Genomic DNA, 8,027 nt, shown 5'->3' with positions numbered 1-8,027 from the left:
TTCTGTTTCACTCATGTAAAGTAAACATACCCAACAGGCTAGATCCATCCATCCCTTATATCCTTACAACACCTTGTGGGCCTCAGACAGCTTTGACTGCTGGAAAAATGAACATGAGAATGGGTCATTGGGACAGGCGATGTCTCCCCTCCTCTCCTTGACTTGGAAGTACTGTGTCAAGCAGTTCTTGATACACTATGGGACTGGTCAGCTTCTCAGCCTCTCACTCCCTCAAACAGCTAGAGTCACTTCTGTACTTAAAGCTGCCAGATACCTTGAGAAACTACCCTGGCAACCAGGAACTTGCACTCATCCTGTGAGCGCTGCTTCATTGCCAATTGAACTCTAAACACAGGGATCAGTGTTCCTGATACTGTTTCTGGGGAATGTGACTGAAATCCCTCTGATGGGACATGAGACAAGAACCTGTGGTTGTCTGAAGGAGAAGTAGCATCTGGATCTAGTTTTCTTTCTCTTCAGACTGCTTTTTTGCTACTTGCATGTTTTTGAGAGATTGAAAACTATAAAACTGGGCCAGGGGGAAAAACAACAACATTGGCACTTGTCATCCTCCTCTTCAAAATAGCAGAAAAACCATGAATTTAATACTCCTCTTGAGCACCAGTCCTATATTGCTAAGATTAAATCCTTCTGGCCAAATTTATATTTCAAATACACTGAAAGAATAAAAAGGATTCTAAAGAAGAATAAGGGCTCAGGGTATAAAATATATACTTCTTTATTTATACAAATAGGGTTTTAAAACAATCATATTTAAAAGAAATTTGCATTTTTACATTCACCATCAGTGAGTTCCTGACAGAGAAGGCTGAGCATGATGATACATAGCAAGGTCCCACTGCAGACAAAGTAGCTCAGGAAAGCACCATTTATTTGAGAAGCAGTAGGCAGGCTCTGGCATTCCTGTAGCACTGCTAGCAATGGGAAGTCTTAAACCTCTTCTTCCACAAGACTTCTTCAAATTCCCCCTGTTCATCAGCAGTGGCATCTTTGCATTGCTGGTATTTGGACACCGGGTCTTTGATGTTGCTCTCAGCCTCAGTGAATTCCGTCTCATCGATGCCCTCGCCTGTATACCAGTGCAAGAATGTCTTGTGCTGCAACATGGCACTGAACTGGTCTGAGGTGTGCTTGAAGGGTTCCTGGATGGCTGTGTTGTTGCCAATGACTGAGGCCAACATCGTGAGGCCATGTGGGGGGATGTCACACACAAGTGTCTTCACGTTGTTGGGGATCCATTCTGCAAAGTAGCTGCTGTTCTTGTTCTGCAAGTTGAGCATCTGCTCATCCACCTCCTTCATGGACATGCGGCCTCGGAAGATGGCAGCCGCTATCAGGTAGCAGCCATGGCGGGGATCACAGGTGACCATCGTTCTTGGTGTCAAACATCTGCTGGGTGAGCTTGGGCACTGGAAGAGCATTGTACTGCTGGCTGACATGGCTAGTCAGGGATGCAAGGCCAGGCATGAAGAAGTGCAGGCAGGGGAAGGACACCGTGTTCACGGCCAGCTTGCGCAGGTCTGCATTCAGCTGGGCAGGGAAGCACAGGCAGGTGGTGACCTTGCTCATGGTAGCCAACACCAGGTGGTTCAGGTCTCCATAGGTGGGCATGGGCAGCTTCAGGGTGCAAAATCAGATGTCATACAGGGCCTCGTTGTCAATGCAGAATGTTTCATCTGCAATTTCCACCAACTGGTGGACAGACAAGATGGTGTTGTAGGGTTAGGTGAGGATGATAGGGTTAGGTGGATAAAGGCTCAGCCCAGCACTGGGAACTAGAGTGTCTGGATGTTAGGGAGGAGGGGTGCCTGTTAGCCATCTCCCATGGACTATGATGACTTATCAAATATGAAGTTGTCTGGTCTGAAACTCTGGCCAAATGGTTCTGATCTCACTGAGTCTAAGGTGCCAGTGTCCAACATCTTGGGCAAGGGTATGACACTGAAGGTGTTCATGATGCTGTCTGGGAACTCCTCTCGGATCTTGTTGAGAATCAGGGTGCCCATGCCTGACCTGGTGCCACCTCCCAGGAAGTAGGCCAGCTAGAAACCCTGGAGACAGCCACACCTTTCTGCTCACCACTTCCAGCACTGACTCCACCAGCTCGGCTCCCTCTGTGTAGTGGCCCTTGGCCCAGTTATTGCCTGCCCTGTTCTGGCCTATCAGACACAAAGACATGATGAGACACATACTCCAGGAATAATGACTGTGCTATATGCATTGTGAAGACTATAGGCTCCTCTGAGCAACTTTGGCTATTAGTTTAGATACACTTTGGTGAAATAAAGGAAATGTTTTCTTTTTTGGGATCCAGTCGTGGGCCTGAACTCTGGGCCTGGGCACTGTCCCTCAGCTCTTCAGCTCAAGGCTAGTGCTCTACCACTTAAGCCACAGCACCACTTCTGGCTTTTTTTCCTGCTTATATGGTGCTGAGGAATCAAACTCAGGGCCTCATGCATGCAAGGCAAGCACTGTACTGCTGAGCCACCTTCCTAGCCCCCAGGAAATGTTTTCAATGTATCTGGGACCCTACAAATCACCCAGGTTCTAAAGAAAGTAAAGACAATGTGGAGGAAGATACATTTTAACCCAAACCACGTACTTCTCAAAATGAACAGAGCCTGGGGATGGGAAGGGCTCTCAGTGGTAGAGTGCTTGCCTCACATGCACAAGGCCCTGGGATCGATTCCTCAACACCACATAAACAGAAAAAGCCAGAAGGGATGCTGTGGTTCAAGCGGTAGAGTGCTTACCTTGAGCTGAAGAGCTGAGGTACAGTGCTCAGGCCTAGAGTTCAAGCCCCACAACCGACCAAAAAAAAAATGAACAGAGCCTGCCTCAATACTGGAAAAGTACTTACTTTCACAGGAGGAACAGGAGAACAGAATAGTCAGAGGGAAGCTAAGCTGCAAGCATTTGTCTGCACCTTGCTCATACATAGCTGTGCTTTGATTTCTGGTGTCCTGAAGTGGTTCCCTGTTATTGCCAGGTATTTGAAATGGCCAGCAGTGCTGAAACCTTGTTGGAGGCATTCCCTGCTCGCTGTTCATTCCCTTCAGAGGCTGTTTGCAGACTGGCACTTATCTGTGCTGATTGAGTGGCCAGGGTCATGACTCCCGTGGACTGAAATAGGTGGGTTAGGTGAGGATGATATCTAGATGGATAAAGGCTCAGCTCAGCACTGGGAACTGGAGTGCCTGGATGTTAGGAAGGAGGGGTGCCTGTTAGCCATCTTCCATGGACCATGCTGACATACTAAATATGAAGTGTCTGGTCTGAAACTCTATGGTTCCAATCCTACTGAGTCTAAGGTGCCAGGCTCTACATCCACCATGATGGCCTGAGGAACATATTTGTTGCCTGTGGGAACAAGATTTGACTTAGGCCTATACTTGACAAGGAGCTTAGGGGCAGAGCTTATGATTCTAAGTGGCACTCAGCATTCATTACAGAAATTACAGCATTTCAGACATGGAAACAGAAAAGATATCTTGAGAATGAATCACCATGCAAGAGGCTTCAGCAACTTTAAGGACGTTTGCAGTTGTCTATTTCCATGCATTTCATTCCTTTGCTTTGGGCATGGTGGCTGAAATCTCAGCTACTCAGGAGGCAAAGATGAGCATCAGGCTTTGAGTCTAATGGGGCAAAAGAAAGATGACAACACATTTTTTTGTTGTTGTTGTTCATGGTGGGGCTTGAACTCTGGGCCTGGGCGCTGTCCCTCAGCTCTTCAGCTCAAGGCTAGCACTCTATCACTTGAGCCACAGTCTCACTTTCAGTTTTCTGAGTTGTTTATTGTAGATAAGGGTCTCAGGGACTTCCCTGCCCAGGCTGGATTTGAACCATGATTCTCATTTCTCAGCCTCCTGAGTAGCTAGGATTACTGGTGTGAGTCATCATTGCCTATCAGTAAGAAGCTTTCTCTTTTTTGTTAATTTTATTTTTATTGTAAAGGTGCTGTATAGAGGAGTTACAGTTACATGAGTAAGGAAATGAGAACATTTATTGTCGAACATTGTTACCCACTCCTTTGTTGTTCTCCCTATCCCTTCCCTTCCCTAATTAAAAGTAGCTAGGTGCAGAGCACCAGTGGCTCATGCCTATAATCTTAGCAACTGTGGAGTTGGAGATCAGAGGATCACTGTTCAAAGCCAGCCTGGGCAGGAAAGTCTGTGAGACTCTTATCTCCAATAAACTAATAGAAAACCAGAAATGGCACTGTGGCTTAAGTGGTAGGGCTGCTTGTCTTGAACAGAAGAGTTGGGGCACAGTGCATAGGCCCAGAGTTTAAGCGCCACTGCCGACAAAAAAAACAAACAAGCAAAACAAAAGAGCCAGGTGTGGCTCTTCAGCAAGTAGATGTAGGGGGAATTCAAGTATAATGCTTTTCTAGGGAAAATACATAAAATACATATTTCTTGTGTTATAATGTTTCAATAATTGTTATCAAATAGCACATTTCCCTATATTCTAATACTCAGAGCAACTTTGGGCAATTACTTGTAATTTGCCATTTAACCTGATTTTTCAAAAGGGATATCAGTTAAAATGATATAAACATGAGTTTGAGACTGCCCCCTTCCTAAACAATCACATGAAGAAAACTGGCCATCCTGCCTGATATATAGAATCTAATAAAGACACAACATAAAATACTGTTCATAGGAGTGACACAATCCCACACAACAACTCTCAACCAAGGAACCACAAGATTAAAGTCTTATATCTTACTTAAGCAATATTAACACAAAATACCAAGGTGGGGACATCCCCAAATGTAGATCCATAGAACTCAAATACATTAAATAGCTCTGTCCTTTTGTTTGCACTTTTTCATTTGTTTATTACAGAGGAAAACCAATTATCTATGATTCTGTTTGTATACAATAATATAGAATGGAAACTCTTTATATAAAATTAAATGAATTTCACATTGACAGTTACAAAAACTGAAAATCTACTCTGTAGACTTCAGAAAGGTTGTTTGTATTAGGAAAGACAATATGAATCATTTAAAAGCAGTGTTTACACATTATTATTGGGTTTTTCTACATCACAACAATGTTTTTTACTTTAAAAACCTTAAAAAGAATTTATTGTTGGCTAAGTATTCATATTCAAAATGCTGAAGTCCAGAAGTGTTATAGATTTCAGGGTGAGACACTTTATTTATGCTTTGTGATTTGGACTATTCACATATATATTAGTGACTGAACATCCCTCTTTACAATTTTAAAATTTTCAATTAAAAAAATTTTTTTTAGAAATTTAATCTGTATTTTAAAGAGGGCAATGCAACTGGGCTCTGGTTGCCGAAGGGTGAAATTCTAGCTACTCAAAAGTCTGAGATCTTAGGATCGCAGATTGAAGCCAGCTGGGGCAGGAAATTATGGGAGACTCTCATCTCCAAGAAACTACCTGAAATAGTTGGTGCCATGCCACCTCCTGCGGAGTCTGCATGAGATCCCCTTAGACAAAGAGCTTTAAGGAAGCATGCCTGCAGGAAGGGGGTGTTGGTTCAAGGCTTCCCATACACTTGGCTGCACCTTTATAGCCTCTAACTTTATTCTTACTATATTCTTCTTGGCTGTACATTCGTTGCTTTTATTCTCATTTTGGCTATTTTCTATTAATCTGTGAACAGAGCATGTTGTTTCTTTCCAGTCCAATAGAGAGGGCTTCTTTAAATAATAAAGACTAGGAACAAAGATTAAATGTGGGTGATGCCCCAATCAATCTATCATCTGATGTGATGCTGCCTCCAAAAACTCCTACAACTTCACAAGCGGTTTTGCAGCTCATGCATAGTAAACATAAAAACTTAAAATTTCCAAATATGTTACAACAAGCAGAATTAATGAATTAAACTAAGCTAGAAGGACTTATCCCAGAAGCCCAGAGAGTTCTAAAAAAAGGATCCCCTGATAATAAAAGGAAAGAAAGATTGAAGAGATGAAGGACAATGCCTATGCCCAGAGTAGAAGCCCCATGACAACAACAAAAAAAAATCCAGGTGTGGCTACTCAGCAAGTACAGGTAGGGGGAATTCAGTAAAAGGCTTTCCTGAGGAAATTCACAAGTGTATACTCAAAATATATGGTGGAGTGGCTCAGGTGGATACAACACTTGACTTACAAGATCGAGGCCCCAAATTTGAACTACAATACCACCCTAAGAAAGGCAGGAACTCCTTCCTTGTCATTAATATTCCTCGGGGACCTATTCTGCCACAGTATTGGAAGCCAGATGGGAGATATTCACTAGCTGCCTCATTGTAATACACCTCGATTCTCTGCAGCTGTAAGCTGCTGTCTACATAGTAGTTGCCAGTGCAGTCAATGTTGTGCTCATCGCTTAGCATTTCCCAAAACTGAGATGGAAATAGAAGTGTATTATGGCCTAGAATGTTAACTGTCCAAACAATGGACTTTAAAATAACTATAAGAAACCCAAGTCCTGTTGACACAAATATTTTTGTAAAAAAATTAGATTTTTTAAATTAAAAAAAGCACAAAAATTGATGGTATTTTCGTTTTGTTGATCTCTTTTCTATCTGGCTGAATAGAAGACATCTGCGTTCTCCTATGAGTATTCCATCTTATGGGATACCATATTCTGTTTGGATTCTATGACGAGAACCTGGCCTTATATGGACATGAAGTTGCCAAAGCAGTAACTTGAAGACTCAGCTAGAAGGCTCTCCAGAACCCCAAGGGTCCTCAGAGCATACACCGACAACCACTGATTTAGTAAACACCCAACTTAAGGGAACTGAGATAGGGCATGAAAACTCAGAGAAATTTGCATTAAGGTGGACGAACTGTTCTCAATTATCTGATACTCATCAGCTGACAAAAAGGGAATCCTCTGTATCTGTCAGCTCAAAGACACTGCACTCCTTTCATTCAAATCAGACCAAAAATGCATTAGTCTATTCCCAGGAAACTAAGTACAATGACTTGAGTCTCAGGTAAGACTAAGACATGCAAGAGAGTTGAAACCACCCCAGCCTTGCTTAAAAAACCACACCCACCTGGGCCACACAAATTAGGGAAATTGGGGAAACTATCTGGGGGACTTGATTTCCAGGAGGTTAGGGACTACTATGGTGCCCCACCTACCTCAGCCTAGACATGACCACTACCACCTGCACCCTCCAACCCCATCCTCTTCCTCCTCATCCCCCTAAATTTGAGACTAGGATCCTAGGCCAGTGTCATGCTCCCCTTTGGGCCAATCTGGTTGCCACTGTGGCTTGCCTCTATGTACACGATTTCCCTCATGGTGTAAGACTGCAGAGCAGTTGGATGCATGTCCTCAGCAGTGGTGTACACAGAGGCAAACAGGTAGGACTGGGGAGCAGGAATCTGACACAGCCAACTCAGATCCCCATTTAAACCTCTGGTTGTTACAGGGGCAGAGGAGATAGGGTGGACTTGATAGGCAGAGCCAGTAGGTGCTCCAACTCAGTCTCCCTACTGCTGGGTAATCAGAGATAGCTACCTGTTATCACTTAGCCCTGGCATCCAGCTGTCAGCCTCAAGTCAATTAGCACAGCTGCCACTCTATTTGGAACCTCTTGTCACACTGCCATCCACCTCCCACCTTGACTCACAAGAGAGGCTGAACCCTGGGATACAGGAAGCAAGAGGAGGGGCTTCCTCTACACAAGGTACTTGTGCCAGAAGCCAAGAACAAGCCTACCTTCTATTTTTGATAGGAGGGCCTAGAACTGAAGGGGCACGTTCAGCTGTGATCCCAAGAACAAGCACAAACTGTTGGATTCCATGACTGATTTCCATTCTGGGAAGAGTCAGGAGCTTAGGGCCTTGCCTAAAAAAAGAAAACTCAGGTTTTCTTTTCTTTTCTCTTAAAAGCAGCTTGCTTTATTACTTAAGCCATAGGTCTACTACAGTCTACTTTTTGTTTCATTTGGCTTCTGCTCCGAGTGTGAGAACTCGGCTCCTGCTCTGTGTGTGTGTGTGTGTGTGTGTGTGTGTGTG

The 8,027-nt window shown here is 43.8% G+C and overlaps 1 pseudogene; it reads right to left on the bottom strand.

Moving 5' to 3' along the window:
• Positions 1–935: 935 nt before the first annotated feature.
• Positions 936–7,307, bottom strand: LOC122123205 (annotated as a pseudogene).
• Between the last annotated feature and the right edge of the window lie 720 nt (positions 7,308–8,027).

Source organism: Dipodomys spectabilis, unplaced genomic scaffold (genome assembly GCF_019054845.1).
Source record: "Dipodomys spectabilis isolate Male_0828 unplaced genomic scaffold, ASM1905484v1 ptg000226l, whole genome shotgun sequence".
NCBI classification, from domain to species: Eukaryota; Metazoa; Chordata; class Mammalia; order Rodentia; family Heteromyidae; genus Dipodomys; species Dipodomys spectabilis.
The sequence above is the reverse complement of the archived record's forward strand: the minus strand, read 5'-3'. Positions and strand labels throughout refer to the sequence as shown.